Raw genomic sequence first — 26,788 nt, 5'->3', positions numbered from 1 at the left:
GCACACAAAGATGGCATAAAAGCAGCTAAACATTTTTTTGAAAGGAGATATTCTACTAAAGGAGATACAGGTGGACTTTATATTAGAGGGGATACAATATATATTGAATCATAATTGTTTTTCATTTCAAGATGAATACTATCATCAGCAGTGTGGTACTGCTATGGGGACCAGATTTGCCCCAAGTTAGCAAACCACTTTATGGGGCTTTGGGAGCAGGAGTTTCTCCAATCCCAGCAGCTTGCGGCAAATCTGGTCATTTATAGGTGCTACATTGATGATATCATCATAATTTGGAAGGGGAGAGAAAAAGAATTGCAACAATTTCTAGTGGCAATGAATGATAATAGTAAAAGTATCAAATTTACAAGTGAGAGTAGTAAAGAAAAAAATATATTTTTTGGACCTAGAAATCTATATTAAAAAGGGAAAAATAAACACAAAAACCAACTTCAAACCCATAGACGCCAATAACTATATATATCAAAACAGCTGTCACTATTCAAAATTGAAAAAAAAAACATACCCAAAAATCAAATATTAAGAATTAAAAAAAATTGCAGTAATGAAGAAGATTTTGTAAATCAAACAAGAATACTAAAACAAAAATGTATAGAAAGGGGTTATGATGGAGATGAAATAGACAAAATTACAAATACTGTGAAAAATATGAATAGAGAGGAATTGAAACACCAAAAACGAAAAAAGAACAAACACAATTTGGCAGACAATAAACTATTTGTTCCCTTTATTACAAAATACAATCAAAATATTAACATTTTAGAAAAAAATCATAATAACACATTGGCCTATATTAAAAAGTGATGATAAAATAGGAGATATATTACCAAAATTTCCAAATATAGTATATAAAAAAGCAAAAAAATTAAAATCTATATTGGCACCCACTGAAATAAAAAATAAAAAAACATCAGACAAAGACCTTTTAGGAAAAAAATTAGAAGGTTTCTATCCGTGCCACACATGCAAAGCATGCAGCCATGCAAAAAAGAAAAAAGTAGTACAATCAACAGTTACGAAGAAAAATACAAAATACCTGACACCATAAGGTTCACAGATAGAAATGCAGTCTATCTACTTGAATGTAAATGTGGGAAACAGTACGTAGGGGAATCGGAGAGACCCCTATGCGACAGGATAAGAGAGCACCTCTGGTTCATAGAAAACTGCGAATCAGATAGTAATAAAGTCCTGCCAATCCCCAAACATTTCAATATGTGCAATAATCTTGAGAATGGCTTGTTGTCGAAACTCGTTGCTCTGTTTGCTTTGTTTTTGGCCTCCTGAGGTTTCCGTAGTTTGACCGCATTGATTCCAAGCGGCAGACTGACAAAAGAAAAGTGCTACATTTGTATCCTAAAGAGATTGGTAACCTAAAAAGTTACAATTGTGATTATCAGACTGCTTCTCATTCGGTTTTGCATATGTAAATATGACCCCGGGGATAGTCTCCCTATGGGTGATGGGGAAACTAGACGTGGACTCCTTGCCCAATGTGCTTAGAGGGATATGGCTGCTCCTCACTGACGAGGCCCAAAGGAGGCCGAAACGATCGTCTGGGGTTGTCATGTTCCTTGTTCAGAGGAGAATTGCCTGGTATTTCGGGGCTGGACTGACTATGTCGGTGGGATCAGACTGATATACTACAGGAAAGTTTTCCTCTGTGAAAAGCACAATTGGGCAGAAAGAAGCTACTACCAGGTGGTAACCGGGCCATAGAACAAGCTATTGATGCTGCTGTTCATTCCTGGCAGACTGCTTCTCATTCTGTTTTGCATCTCTCAGACGGAAAAGCAAGAAAGGACCAGGAGGATAAAGATCCCCTATATGGATCAGCTGTAATTCACTTTCGGTGTAAGTAAAAATGTGCAAGTGAAAAACTTACTCTGACAAGGACCTCTTGTCTCATTGTATCATTTACAGGATTGTTGGATTCAAACTTTCAGCATGGACTCCTTCTAACAAACTTTCTATTTTTACTTTTTAATCTGAATTTGTTTAACGCTGTCATATGCATATGTGATGTTTTATTTTTATCTTTGTTTTATTGCTGTAACGTTTTAATTGTTTTTTTAGTAGTGCGACTCTATAGAACTTATTAAATATATATCCTACTGGATTCTGATACTACATTTTGACAATCTCTATATCCCTGCTATTTGTAGCCTAATACCCGGATATATTCAGCCTTATTTGGCACCACAGATACTGTTTCCTTTTTCTGTCTTTTGATATATAAGGTTTCAACTGTTTCATTGGCTCATTTTGGGTAATTTAGAGGCGTACCCCTTATGTTTGCTTTATATAGATATCATATTAGAGCTGTAACACATTTTCTTCACTTTGGATTTTTAATTTTAGCAATATACCAACATTATACTATGTGCTAGCTAATCATGGAATCAATCTATTATTAGTTGGGTGTATATAATAACAGTTAGATTATCAAAATAAGATATTTGGTCTTAACCATAATCAGGCAACATATTATGTAGTAGTGAAACAATAATTCATATGAATTAACAATTATGTAGAAATATAGTCCTTCAGCAAAGGAAAGACAAATAACAAGAACAGTGCAAAACATACAAACAAATCATAGCTCTACTTGTAAACCTGGAACAGAATCTATGTTATTCATATGAAGTGGCTCTCAACAATGTTCTATGCACCTATGTGCATTTCCTTGCACTCTACTACAAAGTGTTGTCAGTTGAGGTATAATATATATTCAGAGTGTGACTACTAATCTCAACTGTATACCAACATTGCTCTATGTGCTAGTAAAACATTCAATTCAGACTATCAGAAGTTGAACATTTGTAATAACTTTTAGGAAAATAAAAGGGAAAAAACTTAGAACAAACAAATGCAAAATACATCACAGGTTGTCACATAGTTACGTCTCTTAGAATTGTCCCTTTGAGGATTCACCAAAGTAGTGGTGAAGAAAAGAGATGATTTCTTGGAGGGTAGTATATGATACCTCATCCTGCAAGGATGGAGCCTTGATCGTCGCCTTCATGTGGCTGAGGTGCATGCCCAGCGGGCTTCAGACATAGAGTCCGGAGGACTGATTTTTAGGCACAGTTTCTCGCTGAGCTTAGGGAGGTCATCAGGAGTGCGGTATATTATAGCTTCGCCATTTTTTGTGGGGATTATGCTTACTGGAAAACCCCAGCGGTATTGGATCCCAGCAGAAATTAGTGTGTCTGTAATGAATTTGAGTTCTCATCGATTTTGGGGAGTAGCTGGACTGATGTCAGAAAATATTTAGATGGGATTGCCGGCATGTGTGATGGGGGACTTGGCTCTGGCATTCTTCAGAATTTCTTCTTTATCCAAAAAAATCAAGAAGCGCACTATTACATCCCGGAAGGGTATTTTTGCTGTAGGTTTGGGCCTCAGGACCCTGTGTGCCCTTTCTAGGACTAGTTCTTGTGCGGACGGAGTTCCCTTGATGGAGCGGAACAAATCCTAAAGGCAATCTTGGAGGGCAGTCGGGTTTATGGATTCAGGGATGCCCCGATCCTAAGATTGTTTCTTCTATTACGATTATCAAGATCTTTGACTTTATCCAATAAGAAGTTGATGGTTTCTTCTTGATTCTGTAGTTGTTTAGTTGATTGCTGTACATCGGCGCACAATAGCAGTTGTGTTCCCTCAAGTTTGGACATTCTCTGTTTAACCTGTGTGATGTCCTTGCGTAACTCAACAAATAGGCCTCTGACCTCTTTCAGGAATTCTTTACTGTCATCCAAAGATTTTAGGTCTTCTTTAGTGATATTTGACCCAGGATCATAGGGGAGTCCTGTATTTGAGCCGAGGCCTGTTTCTTGTGAGGATCTGACGTGCTTTCTGTAGAAAGATCTGCTGCTTTCAGATATTAGCTCAAGGTTGTAGATTTGAGAGGTTTCTCCATTTTAGTAGCTCTCTTGCAGGGCATCACAATATGTGTAATATTAATCAGTATAAGCACTTGTTGTTTGGTGAGGGGGATTTCAATGTTAGTGCTGTGCAAGACACACCTTTGTTTATTCCACACTAATGGTATATATATATATATATATATATATATATGTGTATATATATATATATATAGATAGATAGATAGATAGATAGATAGATATAGTTTTATGAGTACTCTCTGAGGCACAGGACAGATGGATGCTCAATATAGATAGTGGTGTTAGGGATTGTTTATATTTAAGCTTGACTGTTCTGTATTATAAAAGTCCCTTATTTAATTTTTAAGCATGCAGGCAGCCTGTCTTATATGTTGTGTTTTTTTTTAGGTATTATCTTAGTTTGTTGGCAGGTTAGGTGGATGAAGATTGTACACAAGTGTATAAACCTAGTCACCAATTCAGTCCAGTTACGTTTAACTAAAGATCTATCAAATATATGTCACTTTACTGACTTTTTAGTAAGCACTGTTTCTTCTACATCAAGGATTACCTCATCCATTCTATTAAATTCATCTTGCCATTTTCAGCCATTAAATTCCTGGGACGATTTTCGGCCATAACATCAAAGGCCCAATCCTATCGTGATCACTATGCAATTATGCCTGAGGCCTGTAACGGTGATATGGAGGCCTAGCCCGCTCCTCAGTGGGAGGTTGCGAGGTCGGGTTGTATATCTAAGCTGCTCCCATTCCCGAAGCAGGAGACGTCAAGTTCCCACTGGTGCCCTCATAAACTGGGAGATCAGGGGAAGTCCTCTTCTGTTTCAATCGCTGCACCATATGTAGGCCGCAACCAGGTTAAATGTTGATTCTTTGGCGATGTCACTGTGTACAGATTAGTGAGGCACAGCGATAAGCACCGGTACTCCAAACTTTGTCTAGCACAACATACAGAGCTGTTTAGACCGGGATTTCACTGGTAAAAGCCCCCTAGGGAGAGTGTAAGCTACGGAGCCTATTTAGTATGTGGCCATTTCCCTGCTTGGCCAGGCTCCGCCCCAGATTATTAATATTTTAATATAAAATATATATACACTTGATAAAAAAATTAATTATGTGGTTTTACTTGCAAACTAATATATTTTTCATTGCATTATTCTAATAGTCTTAAATTTACTATCCATTTAAAGGACCAGTCAACACAGTATATTTGCATATTCAATAAATGCAAGATAACAAGACAATGCAATATCCCTTAGTCTGAATTTCAAATGAGTAGTAGATTTTTTTCTGACAAATTTAAAAGTTATGTCTATTTCCACTCCCCCTGTACCATGTGACAGCCATCAGCCAATCACAAATGCATACATGTACCATGTGACAGCCATCAGCCAATCACAAATGCATACATGTTTATTCTGTGAATTCTTGCACATGCTCAGGAGGAGCTGGTGACTCAAAAAGTTTAAATATAAAAAGACTGTGCACGTTTTGTTAATGGAAGTAAATTGGAAAGTTGTTTAAAATTGGATGCTCTATCTGAATAACTAAAGTTTAATTTTGACTTGAGTGTCCCTTTGCATTTATATTGTCTCATGGCATTTGTGTAATGACATTCTCAAATAATTTTTCATAATTAACTTTTCCTTGTCATGCTATCAGAATGTGTCCATCTTCTCAAGAGAGCTGTGGGAGGTGTCCTTATCAGCCAGATAACATACACATTATACTGCTGCATTAATTTTAAATTTACATATATTTCAATGTGTTTAAATGCTGTTCTTTCTTATCCATAATTACATGATATGTTTTAGCATTATATGCCTATAACATTTTGATTACGATACTAAAAGCAGACAGTCTTCCTTGCATGAGATGAATGGTAAGTAATGATCAAGCAAATGCTGCTTAATATCTTTCTAACCAATGAATTTTTTGTTAGTACATGAACATGGATCAAGATCATTCTCTTTTATTACAAATCAGATCGTCACACTGAGATGTGCTAAAAGGGATCTGGCTAACACTTTGTCCTCTGCACCTCATGACTTTACTGTATCTTACCATAACTATGAAAAGCCTTACCCTGTTACCCTGTCTTACAATCGATGCAAAACTGTTTGCTTTTATATTAGTCTCCTTTTACTATCAGTCATGTCACTGTTGTCCATTGCACCAGCATCAGTGGCAGCTGAAATGCCACTATATTAGAGTTGGCTTTTTAAGTTCAATATTAAAATGCCCTTTATTTTATTAGCTTTTACTACATTTTACCTATAGAACCCTTTTTTACTGCCCAAAGAACCTGCAGCAGATTTTGCAGACTTTAGATCCCTGACCATGCAACATGCTTCACAGTTATTTATTGATTTAGTACATTGGTTCATTTATATATCTAAATAATTGACTACAGCGAAGAAGATAAAATAAAGATATTTAAGAGACTTTTCTGCCATTTGACAGCTTGGCTGCATTTTGGACAAATGCCTATCAAACAAAATGGAAAAATATACCTATAAGACTGGTCCTGCTAAATTGTATTCAGTTCTTTGACCTAAAAGAAGTATAAATTTAGGTGCCCTATCTATTGCAAGATACTCATATAATTAATATATTACAACACAGTGGTAAGCATGTATTTGTACTGTTTGCAGCACAAAAGTATCGTATACACCAAAATCAACCTGCAAATATAAGAATATAAATGTGAAGAACCTGTGTGATTTTATGAAACCAAATTCCACACATATTTGCAGATGATTCCTGGTTTGATTGATGATTTATATATTTGCATTTCTCAATCTGTTTAATATTTCTTAATGTGCATTATTTTAGTTTTTTTTTTTTTTAAGATTTTAATTCTTTATTGAAAATACAAAAGAAATTACAGCACTTAGACAATCATGTTATTATAGACATACACAAGACTTATTTTCGTACCTATATCAAATAAATCACTATACTGTGCATCGACGTCTGTTGTTTTATATGTCCAGTGACTCTCTTATTGATGATGAATGGACTCCTCATGAATTGGGAGCCTGTTAGAATCGTCATTAGCTACTAGTGTTGCAACTGTTAAGATATAAGTTCTTGTTTAACATATTCAACATAAAACTCTGATATTTGATCGTCCAACATTTAAATTGAGTGATTAGCATAGGTTATGAAATAATTATATAAATGAAACATCATAACTTAAGGTAAACTAAAACGAAAAAAACCCTGTTGCCCAGGGATATGTCTGCAAATTCTAAATAAACTGATAATGAGATGTCTTATTCCAACATCCTTTCCACCACATGCACCAATATCTAATAGTTCTATTATTGAGATCACAGGCCCCACCGTTACTCACTATACCTTAGCATATTTGTATTGTTCCCAAAGGAACACAATGTCATAGTATAGATTTAACCTCCCTGTGGAGAAATAGAAATATCTCTACATTATAATCGTATATTCCCCCTGCTGCTTCCACTTTTCAACAGTAGGAAGTGTCAGGGATTTCCAAAATTTAGTGATTAGCTTTTTGGCTGCATTAATCATAATTTGAGTTATGCTGTGCTATATTTTACATGTTATAGTGGAGAGATCATTGAATATAGGAATTTCCGGAGAGAACTGCAATCTGGAGCCTATGACCTCACCAATCACCTTAAAAATTTCCCTCCAAAATGGACCCAAATGTGTGCAATTCCACCAAATATGTAACATTGTCCCCTCCTGTCCACAACCTCTCCAACACTTATTACTAGCATTTTTAAACATATGCTTCAATCTGTTAGGTGTTAAATACCATCTTGTGAGAATCTTCATATTTGTTTCCAAATATGAAGCTGAGTGTGCTGATTTTTCTGTAAGGTATGCCCACCTTTTCCATTGAGGAAGTGTGATCTGCCTATTCATCTCAGTCTCCCATTTATGTACATATGCAGGTTTAAGTGGGAGATGTGATAATAAGAGATATTGATATATAGTTGACATGATGCCCTTTTTTGCTACCTTATGGTCAAGACATAGATCTTCAAAAGCTGTTAGGGGACGTAGGAAGCCTAGTCTATTCTTGTGAGTCAAAATATAGTGTCTTGTTTGGTGCAACATGAACCAATCTGAAAAACATTCATATCACATATCTAGTAGCTCTTGTCTATTCAATAATTTACCGTTATCTGTTATATTGCAGATTGGGATCATATCTTGAAATTCGTTTGGGCTTCAGAGTATATACATATTTTTACGCCTATTTCCCTCAAATTCTTTATTATATGTCAGCGTTGTGAGTGGTGAATATATAGAAGATAGACTAGGGAGTTTATTTCTAAGGGAGGACCAGGTGGACCAGGTCTCACTGAAAGTGGAAAGGTGTTTACCTTCCTTTGCTTTATTTTTTGGAGGATAGTCCAGCAAAGCCCACCCATATGGGGTACTTTTAACAATTGCGATTCCAAGTACACTACTTTTTTATATGATTTCTTACCCTGCCGGCACCAATCTAAAACCCTACCCAGAGAGATGGCCATCCCATACCAAACCAAGTTAGGGACCCCCAACCCTCTTTTCTCTCGAGGAGCGTATATTGTATTCTGTGACAATCTAGATGTTTTCCCCTGCCAAATATATCAAATGAATATCTTTTGTAATTTCTGAATGTATCTAGATATTCCAGTAATAGGCAATGCCTGCATAATATATAGTGCCTTGGGCAGTAGGGTCATTTTCACCGCCGCTATTCTACCCAGCCATGATATACTTTGTTTGGGCATCCATCTAGAGGTTAAGATTTGAAACTCATTTATGAGCTTCCCATAATTTAGCTTGCGCAGTTGTTCCTCATCTGAGGTCAGCTGGACCCCAAAATATTTTAATGCCTTAAGGTTAATTTTAAAAGGGCAGTTAATCTTGATTGCGTCCAGGGTGTCCTTAAGGATATTTATAGGATATAGTTCTGATTTGGACGGATTAATCAGAAAATTGGAGACCTTTCCAAATTCTTGGAGTTCCCTCTGAACACTCTCCAGGGATTTAACAGGAGAGGACAAGGTCATTAGGACATCGTCCGCAAACATGGCTAATTTATATGATTGGTCTAGAATGTCTATTCCCATTATACTAGGGTTTCTACGTAATTTAACTGCCAATGGTTACAGGGATAAGACGAACAGAAGAGGCGACAATGGGCAACCCTGCCTTGTTCCATTCCGGATTTCAAAAGCATCCAACAGATGTCCATTAACACTAATCTGTGCTGAAGGGTTAAAGTATAAAGCAAAGATTTGAAATATGAATTTAGATGAGAAGCCGAATTTAATTAAAGTGGAGTGCAGGAAAGTCGAGTATAACCTGTCGAATGCTTTTTCTGCGTCTGTCGACAAGAACACTGCTGGTATCTTAGCACATTTAATGTGGTCTAAGAGGGTGACAACCTTACTTAAATTATATCTAACTTCTCTATTTTTTACAAAACCCACTTGATCACAATCAAGTAGAGACGGCAGCAGTTTATTCATTCTAATAGCCAGAATCTTAGCATATAATTTAAGATCTGCATTAACCAGAGAAATGGGCCTGCAATTGGCTGGTGAGTCAGAGGAATTCCCTGGTTTCAGAAGTATTGTTATATGTGCCTGAAGCATAGTATCTGGGAACATGTGGCCCTCTGAAATAAAGTTAAATAAAGAGGCCAGATGTTGGCTCAATTGGGATTTAAAGGTTTTGTAATAGAGGGCAGTGAAGCCATCGGGGCCTGGTGCTTTGTTAGGTTTCATCTCTGTGATTGCTGCTAGAACTTCTTTCCTACTTATTGGTAGTTCTAAAGATGCTGCTTCCTCTGCCAGCAGAGGAAGAGGTATATCGCTTAGGTATTTATCACATGCTGCCCTTTGTTTATCAAAGGGTCAGTGTGGATATAAATTATATAATTTGTGATAAAACTCCTGAAAGAGTTTAGCAATACCTACAGTATCCTCTATCTGAGTCCCCGAATTGGATGCAATTGAGTGTATGTAAGTTTTCATTTGCTGTTTCTTCAGTGCCTTTGCCAAATATTTACCTGTTCTATTACCCTCCCTGTAGAACCTCTGTCTTAGGAATAACTGTTTTCTTTGGGTTTCAATATGCAAATGCTCATTTAATTTATTTCTTTTTTCCTTAAAGGGACATAATACTCATATGCTAAATCACTTGAAACTGATGCAGTATAACTGTAAAAAGCTGACAGGAAAATATCACCTGAGCATCTCTATGTGAAAAAAGAAGATATTTTACCTCACAATTTCCTCAGCTCAGCAGAGTAAGTTCTGTGTAAAAAGTTATACTCAGCTGCCTGCCAGCTGTAGGTAAAAAAAAAAAAAAAAAAAATGAAGAAATGAACAGCAGCCAATCAGCATCAACAGTGCTGAGGTCATGAACTCTTTTACTGTGATCTCATGAGATTTCACTTAACTCTCATGAGATTTCATAGTAAACTTCCCTAATCTGAATAGGGAAATAACATGAGAGTGCACAAGGCTCATCCTTTCAGCTGTCCTAGGACAGACATACTAATATGCTGCTTAGAAATCCTTTACAATGGGATGTGGCTACTGAGGAACTTTTGAGGTAAAATATCTTTCTTTTTTACATAGAGATGTTCAGGTGATATTTTCTAGTCAGCTTTTTACAGCTATGCTGCATCACTTTCAAGTGTTTAAACATTTGGGTATTATGGCCCTTTAAGTAAGTTTGTTTGTGATCATCCCCAGGATTTAATTTGACCAGGTAATCTAGTTCCGCTATTTCCTGTGCTAGGGCTGCATATATTCTCCTATTTTTCTTTTGTCTAATCACTCTGGCTTTTATAAATTCACCCCTCATATATGCCTTATGTGTCTTGATGCTTATTTGGCACATATAAATTAGCTAGCGTCACAGGTTTGCCATACATCAAACCCATAATGCATAGATATCTTCCTTCTTTATCTTTTGATATATGTATAACGTTACATGGGATGGATTTATGTATATGAATGCTTACACCATTATTTTATTTTTTTTAATTAGTACTATGAAACTGTTTTGTATATTGCTGGGAAAAATACTTTGGAATTCTATTCGCTTTAAAGTGGGTTTCCTGCAGTAAAATAATTTTCCCACCTCTTTTATATAAATCTTTTATTGTGATTGCCCTTTTATTTGGGCAATTGAACCCCTGTACATTTTGGGTGATTATGTATATATGTTGATCATTACCATGTGCAGTCATCTAAATAGTTAACAGACTTACCACCAATAGACATCACATACATTGTGGTTTCAAGGCAAGTGCAGACCTTCCCTGGGCTTAACAAAAAAACCAACATGTATTACATTAGTATAACAGTAATTAAAAAGCATAAAGCTTCAAGAATAGGGGGAATAACCCATCTAAGTGGGCCAAACATAAGATCTTCAATTATCTATGGTATCTCCTAGTATTTAACTTGGCATTAAAATTATATGCATGGCTTCCCTTCTCTAGCTTCAGTAACGTCAGACTTAATAAGAATACAGGTTCTCTCCATCTCTACTATTCTCGCACAAGTTCTGCCGGGGAATCTCTGAATAGATATAGTCTCATAGCCATATGTTGAAGAAAGAGAGAAATAAGAAGTCTTATATTGGCCAAGTGAAAGGTACTCTTTGCCACTCCAGTCTTTGGAGTAGTGGGTGTTCCTTATTTATGGGTGTATTTGAATGGGCCTTGTTGGTATCTGTCAGCATGGGTGGATCTATATGTAGCTCTTTACATGCTGATGGGATGTCCTCCGGGCTGTTACACAAAATGTGTCTCCCTCTCCACTGTATCTGCATATTAAAGGGGTGTCCCACTCCCCACCTATAGGGGATATTTTGCTGATTAAGCTTGTTTGTGAGCGAACGTAGGTCTCTTCTCTTCTGGAGGGTTCTAGTGGACAGATCTTCAAACAACTGCAAGTCTGCACCTTTACATTTTATTGGGTGTTTTTGTCTTGCCTTTTTCATAAGTGTTTCCTTATTAGGGTAGCTCGTAACCTTCGTAATTACATCTCTTGGAGGCTGATCATCACAAGGTTTTGCTCTCAAAGCCCTATGGACTCTATCAACAGCATACGAAGAATCTTCACCCTCATCAGTTAGTTAAGCAAATAAACTCTGGATATATGGTTCCAAGGCTTGCTGAGACATCTCTTCCAGTATACCTCGCACCATGATGTTATGTCGGCGGCTCCTGTTCTCTAAATCATCAATCTTATTTTCCAACTGTAAGATTGTTATATCTTGTTGAGATAGCCTGTTGGAAAAATTGGATATAACCTTATTTTGATGGGATGAGTCTTCTTCTAGCTTTTCCACCCTTTGTCCCACCTCAGTGAGATATTTTCTTTTGTCTGCAATTTCTTGCGTATACATTGTTTTACTTGCTGTATTAAAGAGGTAAAGTCTTTCTTCAAAGGTAGCGAGTCCAGCAACGCCCTTGGTACTGTAATAGATTGTCCCTCATTTTCAGATTCAGATTCGGAAGGTATTGAATCCTCTCTGACGCTAGGCTCTGTGTCCAGAGAAGTCGGCAACTGCAAGGACTCCAAAGATTTGAAAAATATGTTCACTGATGGTGTCACATTAGCTTTCTTTCTAGCAGAGCTGTCCCCCTTATTGCCTTTTTTCGAGGACATGATAGCATACACCGTTTCTCAGTGCAGTTGATATTTTAGTATATCCTTATCAGATAGCTCCCCAGAGTGCAAAGGACGTTCACCCTCCTGTGGACCTACTACAGTATTCAGGGTTTTAATAAAACTTGTATGTCCCTCAAAAGAAAAGAGAGCAAGAAATTATTTTGAAACATCCCACATTGTTGTTTAAAGCTACTCTTCTGTATTACTCATATATTTCTGTCACATACATGGGGCTTGTAAATAGTATATGGAGCGGTATTGTCGAAAGCAGTTTCTGCATTATAGCTTTTAACATCTTTCACCTTTTAATATATATCACCAGTAGTGATGTCACGAACAGTTCTGCCGCGAATAGTTCGCAGCGAACATAGCATGTTCGCGTTCGCGGCGGACGGCGAACATATGCGATGTTCGATCCGCCCCCTATTCGCCATCATTGAGTAAACTTTGACACTGTAGCTCACAGTCACAAGACACATTCCAGCCAATCAACAACAGACACTCCCTCCCAGACCCTCCCACCTCCTGGACAGCATCCATTTTAGATTCATTCGGAGCCTGCATTCATAGTGAGAGGAGGGACAGTGTAGCTGCTGCTGATTTAATAGGGAAATCGATAGCTAGGCTAGTGTATTCAGTGTCCACTACAGTCCTGAAGGACTCATCTGATCTCTTCTGTAAGGACAGCACCCCAAAAAGCCCTTTTTAGGGCTAGAACATCAGTCTGCTTCCCCCCCCCCCCCTGTGTAATCTAATTGCAGCCTGCCTGCCAGCTCAGGCTCACAGCGTATACTGTGCCCACTTGCCCAGTGCCACCACTCATATCTGGTGTAACAGTAGTGTACATTTAAAAAAAACAAAAAACTTTTTTTAATTTGAAATAATAGCAGTCAGTTTCCTTCACACGTGTGCGTTTCAGGTCCTGCCAGGGCACAGTGTTACACCAGTACAAGTCATATCTGCTAAAAAAAGTAGTGTACATTTAAAATAAAAAAAAACTTTTTTTAATTTGAAATAATAGCAGTCAGTTTCCTTCACACGTGTGCGGTTGAGGTCCTGCCAGGGCACAGTGTGACACCAGTGCAAGTCATATCTGCTAAAACAGTAGTGTACATTTAAAAAAAAACAACAACCTTTTTTTACTGTGAAATAATAGCAGTCAGTTTCCTTCACACGTGTGCGTTCCAGGTCCTGCCAGGGCACAGTGTCACACCAGTGCAAGTCATATCTGCTAAAACAGTAGTGTACATTTAAAAAAACAAAAAACTTTTTTTAATTTGAAATAATAGCAGTCAGTTTCCTTCACACGTGTGCGTTTCAGGTCCTGCCAGGGCACAGTGTTACACCAGTACAAGTCATATCTGCTAAAAAAAAGTAGTGTACATTTAAAATAAAAAAAAACTTTTTTTAATTTGAAATAATAGCAGTCAGTTTCCTTCACACGTGTGCGGTTGAGGTCCTGCCAGGGCACAGTGTGACACCAGTGCAAGTCATATCTGCTAAAACAGTAGTGTACATTTAAAAAAAAAAAAAACAACCTTTTTTTACTGTGAAATAATAGCAGTCAGTTTCCTTCACACGTGTGCGTTCCAGGTCCTGCCAGGGCACAGTGTCACACCAGTGCAAGTCATATCTGCTAAAACAGTAGTGTTCATACATTTAAGAAAAAAACCTTTTTTATTGTGAAATAATAGCAGTCAGTTTCCCTCACACGTGTGCGCACCAGGTCCTGCCAGGGCACAGTGTCACACCAGTGCAAGTCATATCTACTAAAACAGTAGTGTACATACATTTAAAAAAAAAAAAAACAACCTTTTTTTACTGTGAAATAATAGCAGTCAGTTTCCCTTAAAAGTGTGCGTTCCAGGTCCTGCCAGGGCACAGTGTCACACCAGTGCAAGTCATATCTACTAAAACAGTAGTTTACATACATTTAAAAAAAACAAACCTTTTTTTATTGTGAAATAATAGCAGTCAGTTTCCCTCACACGTGTGCGCTCCAGGTCCTGCCAGGGCACAGTGTCACACCAGTTCAAGTCATATCTACTAAAACAGTAGTTTACATACATTTAAAAAAAAACAACAACCTTATTTTACTGTGAAATAATAGCAGTCAGTTTCCCTCACACGTGTGCGTTCCAGGTCCTGCCAGGGCACAGTGTCACACCAATGCAAGTCATATCTGCTAAAACAGTAGTGTACATTTAAAAAAAAAAAACCCTTACACTACCTGAACGATACAACATCATACCTGATGTTTTAAAGCACGTTATTCCAAACAATTTAGGAATGTTAGGTGATTTATGCCCTTTATGGATTAAAACCAGACTCTGTATCAACTATGTAATTTTCCATGGGAGTTTGCCATGGATCCCCCTCTAGCATACCACAGTCCAGGTGTTAGTCCCCTTGAAACAACCTTTCCATCACTTTTGTGGCCAGAAAGAGTCCCTGTGGGTTTTAAAATTCGCCTGCCTATTGAATTCTATGGCGGTTCGCCGGGTTCGCCGGTTCTCGAACTTGTGCGGAAGTTCGCGTTCGCCGTTCGCGAACGCAAAATTTTAGGTTCGCGACATCACTAATCACCAGGGTCCTTCTATAACATATTTTCAGCTTGCTGTATGAAACCTTGTCTTAATCAGCGTGTGTTTATCCTCTATGAGGAATCATATTCTAGTTGTGACGCAGTTAATTTTAATGTGTGTACTGCACAGCGTTTCATAGGCCTCTTTATTCCTTTTCCACAGTAAGATAAGCCGTTATTTTTTTTTTTTTTATGGAGAGTCTTAGTGTACTATAGGTTAGGTCATATCCCACATACTTTGTGCTCCGTGTAGGATACTTTCCCTCTCGTGGATTACTCACTGTGTTGTGTGGTAATGATATGGCCGGCCTTGTATTCGGAGCGTTGATTTCCTGCCAGAATAAATGTGTATAACGCAGCTGCTGTTCCGGAGTTGGCACGGTTTTCTGCTGGCTGACCCTAAGCTGATACTGTCCGCTCAGCTATCCGCTGTATCAAAGTACCCTTTAGTTATCGATCCGCTGTGGTTCAATTGAACTTAAGGTTGCGGCCTATTTTTTCAGGGGGCCGATGTTTGCTGTCTCTTGTAAGTGCGCATCTTCAAATGGTGTTCACCTCTTTGGTTGCCGCTTAACTTTAGAGTCTCAAGGTAGCCTCCGATAATCTTGTGACCTTAACAGGGCAATATATCAATACTAGCCATACCAGAGTCTTAGGATTAAATTGTTTAGCCCACACTGTTTACGGAGCTCACTCTGGTGCAGCCATCTTGTTTGAGCGCTGGCTCCATTATTTTCGTTTTCACCCAGATAAAGGCGGAGAGTCTCCGCCTTTATCTGGGTGAAAGCGAAAATAAAACCCCCGAGCTGCTACAACCAGATGTGAACAGATCCCGGAAAACAAGTGAGTTACCAACTTGACACATACAGATGCCGGTGAACTATACGTTGGAGTGGTGATTGTGCTTTTTTATTATTTTAACATTGTACGTGTATTCACTTCAACGCTTTGCATTTGATTATTAAAACTGTATTGCTCTTAGAGTGGGTTGCGCTCTTTGTCTTTTTCTATTTCTACAGTTCTTATGGGAATCAGGAGCACAGCCCTGATTGTTACATGAGTGCAGCACCAGCAGATCCCAACATCACTTGGGAAGTATAGTACCCAGTTGTACTTTACATACACTCTTGCACTTTTGGGTGTAAACAGCACATGTGGTTTTATATAACATATGTATATATATGCTATATTGGGCGTTTATATCATATTCACGTTTGACCCACTGATTACGCATATACGATAAATTGTGTCACACGTATATAATTAATGGTGTTACTTTGTTGTATGAAGCTATTCTTATAATATACATTTTATATTTATATTTATATTTATATGTTTTTTATTATGAATGTGAAAAGAAGCGCAGCTTGAGTATTTGTAATTGTCACTCAATAGCCCGTTGTGTAGTTGTGGTGTGTAACATGTCTATAAGATTTTGGAATACTATAAGTTATGGCTAATCACAAGAATTGTTATTAAACATTCAATGACCCTATAAATAAGGTAGTTTATCAGAGAGGTTAACATTTAAGACTCCCGTAACCAATAGCTTAATGAAACCATATTATAGCTCAGGGGTACTACTATGAATATTATCAGTTATAGCAAGAAGCTAAAATGTAAATAGCTCACAAAGATGAATTCCTCTTATATGGGAAAAATAATTTATAGCCTAGGTGTCATTTTACCCTGATGATCAATATACTAGCTATACTCCTGTACCTTAACAAAGTGCATATGAATCATAACCCCCAGTATAGGTGAAAGTTGATCTGTAAGCCAAGATTGTGCCTAACAGGTTAGCTATAATATATATACCTATAATAGTATGTGTGTCTAAGGCAGAGTTGAGTAAACATTAATACCAGTACACATGACAACAACATGAGAGCCATAATAGATCTGGCATAAACTAGAGCTAAAGTCTACATATTCCTAAACATATGCCCTCTACAGAAGGGATATTGTAAGCAGTATATATGACAAAGGCGCTATCCCAGAAGCTCATATCTGCTGTGAATGGTATCAGAATGAGTAAACAATTTATAAAGTGACTTTTGGATTGTGACAACATACTGGTAAGTATAATAAGGAAAGTGTAAAGTTTTCTGAGGGCGCAAATCTTGATGCATATAGGAATTTAGTAAATAAGGTAACACTCAAAAATCTCTCAGCCATGGGCTTAATGAGAGTATAACAAGATAAAACATATTTAACAGAAGTAAATAAAAACTGAGCCTTGCATAAGGGTGCGCATAACATAGCTTTCAACTGTTCATTCAAGGATTATATACTAAAGGATCGAACACTGGTCCCTACAGACATCATCCGTGTGGGTCTCCCAGGTGGGTCCCTGTCACGAGAAAAAGAGTCTTAGTGAGGATCACCCTACTCCAAAACGGCACCATCAGGATTAGAAAGTAGTTTAAAAAGTGTTGTACTAGCAATAGCTAGCCCAGTGTATATATATGAAGTGTATTTTGAACTTGTGATCCTATAAGGTAGGAGGAGGATCTAGAGTTATTTAAATAGTATTAGTAGAATGACTGGATAATCTGGAGGTACCAAATACATAAAGTTACAGAACACTATGAAGTCATAAAGCTACTGTAAAATAGGGTCCCGTGCTTAGTGCATAGAAATGTGCTGAAAGTAGTTTCACACATGCTTGTATAGATGTGTAGGCAATATAGAAGACCAGTAAGCCACAATACCAGGTTACATTATAAAGTCTATATTGGCATACAGGTGAGAGGGAGGAGAGGTATGGTTTGTGACCTAAGTATTCCCAACATAGAATTCCAACACAGACCAACAAACTGACGTGGGTGGAAATTACAAAATTCCTAGCTACCTCCGTTGCATAGTAAGCCTAGTAATATAATTCACATACACTAAAGCAAATAAACCCTCTGAGATGAGTAGCTTGTGTGTAGGTGTTTTGTACTGTAGAAAAGATTAGCAGTTGGGATATGTACCTCCTACTCAACATAAGCATATTCTACTGTATAATGTGTAGAACAGCAAATAAGTACAAAGCCTAGTGAACAATATAGAATCCAATCAGAAACTCAGCTAATAAGAAGGCAGTCCCAATAGTAAAGAGGAGATACAGAAAAACTTTGGTAAAGAAGGTTTGTGGATCGCTGATCCACAAAGTTTGGTGAAATGTATAGCAAACACTCTCATGGTCAACAGAGTGAGATTGTCAAAGATGGGAAAAGTAGCAGCATAGCCAAGTGTCAGTATGAAATCCCACATAGAGTCCTCAGTTGCAAAGAGAAAAGTATAGCAACATCATTCTTACGGTTTGTTAGCAATCCTTTCAATGTGATCGCTTCCATCTTCTGTTATGGGGAGTTTCCTTGGCTCAACCTACCCCAAAGCGGTACCATAGCGTCTGACACGAGTCTAACCCAGTGGGGAGTAATAACGTGCCTGTATGTGTCCTGTGCAGGGGGAGAAGTGTCAGGCATAAGTCCTCCATGATGGGAACATGCGTGTTATGTATAGAATAGGCTCTCCCACAAACCTCCATACACCAACTAGCCGATCCGTTTCCAGCTGAGAAACATGGGAGCCTCTGCTTGGGCCGCAGCTCCTTAGTGTTATGGAGCAAAGCGCATGTGACTTTGGTATGTCTGCGTATCTCGCAATTCTGCAGGTAGGCGTCCACTTCAGTATGTAGAGGATTGAAGCCAGAGAGGCCGGCCGTATTCCCATCCAAAGCAGTAAGGGGTAATATCACTCCAATTGTAACCAGCAGGTCTGGAAAGGTCTTCCTTGTTGAATCCGTCTCAATCAGATTAGGATGACTGATCTGCTTGGCAGGGCTCTTCGTGGGTTCTTGCTTGAGGCACTGTGGGACTAAGAGATGGATCGTTGAAGACTTTGGGTCCACATGTGGTTCCGGAATAGAGGTTAGCGGTGTAGAGCAGTCCCTAAGCACTTCTGTGAGATCTGCGAATCTGAGACTCATCAAGTTGCTGAAAGTTTCCAGCTGAGTTAGTATGGCTGCATTGAGCTCCTCCATGTCTCGTTGTAGAGTATAACCAGGGCGCCACATTGATAGCAAGATGGCCGATCCCTGATAGTTGCTGCGACTACCATCGCAATGATGATTTATGAAAATCTTCTGTTACCAAGTTTTAGTCAAGTTATAGGGTACTTGTGGTACTTCCCCAGTATATACCCCTCAATTTGGAAGGGTTTTGAGTTACACTGAGCGGTCATAGATGAGTAAAATATCCGAACAGGTCCGGAGCTATTATGCGATGCGACCGCTCAGCATGTATACCTATTTTTATGTTTGTTCTGTAGCATTTGTTATAGGATCAGTTTCAAAGCTCTAATATCTATATCTATCTATGTATCTATCTATCTATCTATCTATCTATCTATCTATCTACTTCTGTTGAGTAGGACTGCTACTGGATTGGGAATCTATTTGGAAGGCTAATTTTTTTAAAAAATAATAATTTTCTCATATATATGCAAGTATATTTGAGCTTGTTAGTTGACTTGAAGGATAACGTTTTGTCCATGGCTTATTAAATTGAGCCCAAAACGTTGGATTGAAAGATAAACTGGGCCCTTCATATTCCCTTCTTGGCATTTCAGAAAAAAATGTAGACCTAAGAATAACTATGAATCTGGTTTCTAAAATAAATAGTAGCTGGTCTCTTTAAACAAAAAATAAATAAATACAGCACACGTTTGTCTTAGATTTATGGCAGATGTATAAGTAATTCAACCTTATTGTTATTCAGAAATAGTTTAATTATACTATGATATTTACTGTGCTGTGTATCAGTTGTTAAAAGGTTAAGTAATTTATCCTAGGCTTTGCTGTTACAATAAGATTAGTTTTGTTGCTAAATTATTTTGTTTTCCAGGAAATTGCATTAGTAAACAATTATAATAATGAGACATTTTTCTAAACTACATTCTGACCTCCAAATTTTTCATTTTGACATTTTGTCAAATTTAACCTACCCTAGTATTACATAACTTGCTATAATTCATTATTTTTAGATAATAGATGGGGCCTTTGTGGAAGAGAGTGCTGATATTTTCTCTGATGTAATTAATCAATACTAAGGAAATAAACCCAACCCCTTCATAGAATTAATTGTACTGTGAATAGCACAATATATGTGCACCTCTTGACAATTTTATGAATGATCAGTTCTATTTGTTGTAATTTGTACATTTTGCAATAGTATACAGTTAGGAAAAGATCAAAGTTTAGAACTTTCAGGACTTTTATCTTCCAGTCTAGATTTCTTTACTTAGTGATGTTTCCTCCCTTACTTCTTTCAGGATAATAATTATTAAAATGCTGTCAACTCAGCTTCAACCAATAAAATCACTTTTAAAAGCAGAAAAGAGTACTTGATAGCTATTATCATTTTACGCACAGTTATAGTAAATTTCAAAGTATTTATTTTTTCAATTTTATACGTAGTTATTGTGGAATGAGCTTAATCTGCTGAATAGAGATATCACTTGTATGAATAACACACAGAAAATGCACTGAAATAAATGTATTTAAATACAAGGAGCGTGGAAGACTAATACACAAAAACAATTTTACTAAAGAAATTATATAATCTTTCAGATGAAGGATAATTTAGTATGTTAGAAACAGAACAAAATGGAGATTATGAATGTCATGAAAGGGTTAATATGTCAGAAAAAGGAAATATTGTACCATAGGTAAATCAGAGGTTCTCAAAATGGTTATTGTAATTCCAATCATCTTTAAGGCCTCCCTCTATAAAGCTTCAGATGTTGCTTTTGAGAACTTGCAGTGCAGGCTCGCTCATGCAAGTCTACAACCCCTAGCAGTCTTTATGTGTACAGAGTGATTGACAACTTCTGCATGATTGATTTCACTAGAGCACTGGCAGATGCTGCGTTGCTGGCTGTGAAAATGGACGGCCAGATATCCTGCCAGGGAACCTTTTCCACAGTTTTATAAATCGGCCCCCATATTCTCGCAGGTCAATTATAAAGCTTGCAAACCCTATTATCTCTCACACTACATTCTCTTATGTCTAATTGTTATCTACTACATTATCTTATGTCTAATTGTTATCTACTACATTCTCTTATGTCTAATTGTTATCTACTACATTCTCTTATGTCTAATTGTTATCTACTACATTCTTTTATGTCTAATTGTTATCTACTACATTCTCTTATGTCTAACTGTTATCTACTATATTCTCTTATGTCTAATTGTTATCTACTACATTCGCTTATGTGTAATTGTTATCTACTACATTCTCTTATGTCTAATTGTTATCTACTACATTCTCTTATGTCTAATTGTTATCTACTACATTCTCTTATGTCTAATTGTTATCTACTACATTCTCTTATGTCTAATTGTTATCTACTACATTCTCTTATGTCTAATTGTTATCTGTCCTTTCCATTAAAATCCAAATTCTTTAATAACTAACTTTAATAATGTTTACCCAAATCTTTAGTTTCTTACTATGTGCTTTCCACAGCTTTATTTCAAACCTCACATTTAGGTTGCGTTGATAGGCTCACTTTTTATTTGTTATTTGTTTTATATTTGTATTGTTAATTCTAATTTTATAGAAATCCCAAGAAAAGAGCTGTGTTAGTTTCTTGTTGCTTTAACATAAAATAATAATAAAAGCAGCAAAATGATTGATATCTGATATGAAATAAACACAAATTTTTATAAAGGTCTTTCTATCTTTACAAGCCTCACCATCCTATTCAGATTCATCAGTTTCTATATTATTTTGTTCTTTCTATTCACTAAAGAATGAAGAGATACACAAGCTTTAGCAAATCACCTGCATAAAATAACATAGTATCTGTTGAAGATGATGAAAGAAACCCAAGCTTTAGTGAATTACCTGCATAGAATAACATGGCATCTGTTGAAGCTAAAGAAGCAAATCTAAAAGAGTATATTTAGGGGTAGATTTATTAAGCAGCGGATGCTGCAATCTACCCCTGATGTTTCCAGATCGCTGGAAACAAGAGTTAAGAAGCAGTGGTTATAAGACCACTGCTCCTTAACTCGTCCCCCACCACTGAGGTGGCGGACCGCAATCATCCCGATCCGATCGGGTTGATTGACACCCCTGGCCGTGAATCTGCAGGGGGCGGCATTGCACAAGTATTTCACTAGAAATGCTTGTGCAATACTAAATGCCGATAGCGTATGCTGTCGGCATTTAGCGATGTCGGGGGGACATGATCCGCAACAGCGGATCATGTCAGCCCGCATATTAATAAATTGGCCCCATAGTCTGTGCAATAGGGTATCTCCCATGGACACAGATGAATTTAATTTACTATAAATAGTTCACATTTAAACATTATATCTCTTTAATGATAGAAAACCTCTTCTTCTTCACATTATATATTGTTATATGGAACAGATAAGGACCAGATGTTGTGTTGGTAGGTTTTCCATAATAGAAAATACTATACATAAATAATGATGTAATCATGAAGGATGTTAGATTCCAGTGGGAGACATCTTAAAAACAGCATTTTACCACAGTGGATTATATATCAGTAGATAAATCTCATGACTGTATCTTGTCATGTTGACAAATTGCTTCTACTGATTGTGATATAGTCAGGTTTTACAGTATGTGTAATCTATACTCAGAAGTTCATGAGCCTTTTAATTATAGGTTAATAACATCTTTATCACGCTTCACCTAATTTGTGCAGTCAATAATGGGTCAGACAACTAATGTATTAGTCTTTTTTAAAGAGTTGTCTATATTTTCTTTTACAACAAAACAATTATAGTTTATTTTTAGATTTAATTCCTAAAAAAAGGAATTGCCTTATTAAATCAGAATATATATTGTTAAATAAAGAAAGTCTGAATTTTTTAAGAACATGAAACATGTTTTTTTTCTTTTTTTACAACAAATTAAAGTCTACTTTTTTGTAGATTAATTATATGATAAGCTTTTGAAATATATTTAATATTAATACATATTGCTTGTGCAGCTAAACCCCTGTTCGTGAGTACATCCTGGAAAAACAGGTTAGCATGAACGAGCCTGCAATGTAGCTGCCTTCACAGCTTCATAATTTGAGGCCTCAGTTTACGAAATAGCAGAATATTAGAAATGACATTTTTGGAAGAGCCTATAAAGGGCTAGATTCTGAATAGAGAGCAATTTATCACCCCTGCTCATGCATTAACTATGTGTTACTTCTATTTTTTACTCGAGCACTCATCCGACGCGTTCAAAAAACAGAAGTTAGAATATCTCAATCTCCTTTATGTATTCACTCCTAGACTCAAATGGAGCGTAAAAAAGGGGAAAAATAATCCCCTTACTTGCATGCTAACCCGCTTCGCAATAAGCCCCCTACTCTAATAACCCCTAAACTGCCACATAGCCCACTGCAAAGTAACCAACTACACTATTAACCCCTAAACTGCCACACCCCACCCCACATTGCAAACTGGCCTGCTATATTATCAACCCCTAAACCATCACACCCCAACATAGCAAACTACGCCACTACACTATTAACCTCTAAACTACCACAGCCCCCATTGCAAACTAATCCACTACACTATTAACCCCTAAACCACCTCAAAACCCATCACAAAGTACCCACTAACAGTTATCCCTACTCTAAAATTAAAGCCCCCCCCCCTTAAAGGGACACTCAAGTCAAAATAAACTTTTATGATTCAGAAAGAATATGCAGTTTTAAGAAACTTTCCATTTTACTTATATTATCAAATTTTGCACAGTCTTTTTATAATCACACTTTTTGGGGAACAAGATCCTACTGAGCATGTGCACAAGCTCACAGGGTATATGTATACCAGTCTGTGATTGACTGATGTCTGTCACATGATACAGTGGGCCAGAAAATAGCAAAAAAAACTAAATGTAAAAAAAATAAAAAAAAATCTACTGCTTTTGTGAAATTCAGAGTAGGTATTATTGCATTGTCTTTTTATGATACACGTGTTAATTATGCAATTCTTCTGCATTGAATGGTCATTTAAAGGGACAGTCTACTTCAGAACTGTTATATTGTTTAAAAAGATAGATAATCCCTTTAATACCCATTCCTCTATTTTGCATAACCAACAAGGTTACATTAATATACTTTTTACCTCTGTGATTACCTTGTATCTAAGCCTTTGCAGACTGCCACCTTATTTCAGTTCTTTTGACAGACATGCAATTAGCCAATCAGTGCCCTCTCATTTGTAAATCCACGGGCGTGGTCACAATGTTATGTGCATAGCACACAATGAACTTATGCCCTCTAGCTGTGAAAAACTGCCAAATGCATTGAAATAAGGGGCGGTGGTTTTCAAGTTTTTAGAAATTAGCATATGAGCCTACCTAGGTTTAGCTTTCAACAAAGAATACATAGATAACAAAGCAAATTTGATGATACAAGTGAATTGGAAAGTTGTTTAAAATTGCATTCCCTATCTGAATCATGAAAGTTTAATTTTGACTAGATTGCACTTTCAGAAAAAACACCCCAAAATAAAAAATCCTATACTAACACTAAAAGTTATTATAGCAATAGCCCTTAGAAGGACTTTTTGTAGGGCATTGTTCTAAAGAGAATTAGTAATTTCCCCCAAAAAATACAACCCCATTCTACAATAAAAGTAAGTCCAAAAAACAGGGAGTGTACAATTAGAGATCAGATGACAAGGGAGGCTGTCTCACAAGTCAATAACAACAAGGTGTACTCAGGTCTCTGATATTTTTCAAGTAACATTTTCCATTAAACATTTTTATATGTGTTTGTCAGTGCAAGCAGCAACAGTAGTGTATTTTGCATATTTAAAAGATTCAAACTGACAAACAGACATATAAAAAAGATGACCTAAAATACTTAGTGGGCTATGTCACTTGATAAATATAGAAGACCTGTCCTGTGATATTTTATTTAAAAATACACCTTGATGTGCATGCGCAACAGGTTCTAAGGGCAAATAGGAGAGTGAATGACCAGTAAGACAATCCCTGCACAGTACAAATGCCATTTTCAAATGAGTTTGGTATACGTATCATGATATTCTTTGATGAGTTAAAGGGACACTGTACCCAAAAATTTTCTTTCGTGATTCAGATTGAGCATGAAATTTTAAGCAACTTTCTAATTTACTCCTATTATCAAATTTTCTTCATTCTCTTGCTATCTTTATTTGAAATGCAAGAATGTAAGTTTAGATACCGGCCCATTTTTGGTGAACAACCTGGGTTGTCCTTGCTGATTGGTGGATAAATTCATCCACCAATAAAAAATTGCTGTCCAGAGTACTGAAACCCAAAAAAAGCTTAGATGCCTTCTTTTTCAAATAATGATAGCAAGAGAACGAAGAAAAATTGATAATAGGAGTAAATTAGAAAGTTGCTTAAAAATGCATGCTCTTTCTGAATTACAAAATAAAAAAAATGGGTACAGTGTCCCTTTAAGCGGTACAGTGTCCCTTTAAGCACTTGTGTTCTGGTCTAGACAAATAGTCGATGATATGCATTTTTGGGAAGTTTGGTAAAACTGTGGAAAATGACATCAGTATTTAAATGATTGAACTGTTGCAAAGCATCAGCAATATTTTTCACTTGATGCTGTTGAGTGGATTCACCACTGGGGATTTTTACATAAAAATAAATAAATGGGTAACAGCCACCTTAGGTGGTGAGGGACCTGTTCGGTAACAAAAGATTACAATAAGCAAGGAGGAAACATTTAGAAGATTAGAGAAAGAGAAGTTAGAAAAGAAAGGGAGGTTAGGAAGAAAAAAACAATGCTTATGTAGTGGAAACAAGGAGAGTGAAAGTGAACTATTAAACAAGGAGAAATTAAAGAGCTGAGAAAAGGGGAGAGGGATTTAGACAAGGATGTAAGAGTGGGCATGGGTAGTGTGTAAAAGTGAGTACAATTAAACATAGAAAATGGGGGGGAATATGTGTTTAATTTGTGAAGTGTTAGACATTCTTTTTAGTTTTCTTTATTCTAATTTCCCCTTGTATCTCCTGCTTCAATCATTTTCATATTTTCCTGGTTTTGGGTCACATTAAAACCTACTGTACCCCCCACACCACAATGGAGCCACCTTCCACAAATAAGGTGCCTTATGTGGTCCCCTTGCCAATTAACCTCCACAAGTTACAGCTGACTCAGAATATCCCCCACATTAGACCACATACGCCCTCAGCCTCAAATCCCCCAATCACAAGGGACCTCAAGCCATCAATAATAATTATTTAGTCCAACTGTTGATTGGCTAAATACATAAGGAATCAGGAATCTTTAAAAAATATTAGTAATTCAGAGGATTTGTCATTAAAGGGACACTCATGTAAAAAAAAAAACCTTTTAAGATTCAGAAAGAGCATGCAGTTTTAAGACACTTTCCAATTTACTTCCATTATAAAATGTTGCACAATCTTGTTAAATACACACTTTCTGGGGAACAAGATGCAACTGAGCATGTGCACAACATACAGGGTATACATATACTAGTCTGTGATTGGCTGATGTTTGTCACATGATACTGAGAAAAAAATTAATTTGCCAGAAAAAAATCTA

This window comes from Bombina bombina, chromosome 2 (genome assembly GCF_027579735.1).
Source record: "Bombina bombina isolate aBomBom1 chromosome 2, aBomBom1.pri, whole genome shotgun sequence".
Lineage (NCBI taxonomy): Eukaryota > Metazoa > Chordata > Amphibia > Anura > Bombinatoridae > Bombina > Bombina bombina.
Note: the sequence above shows the minus strand (reverse complement) of the source record.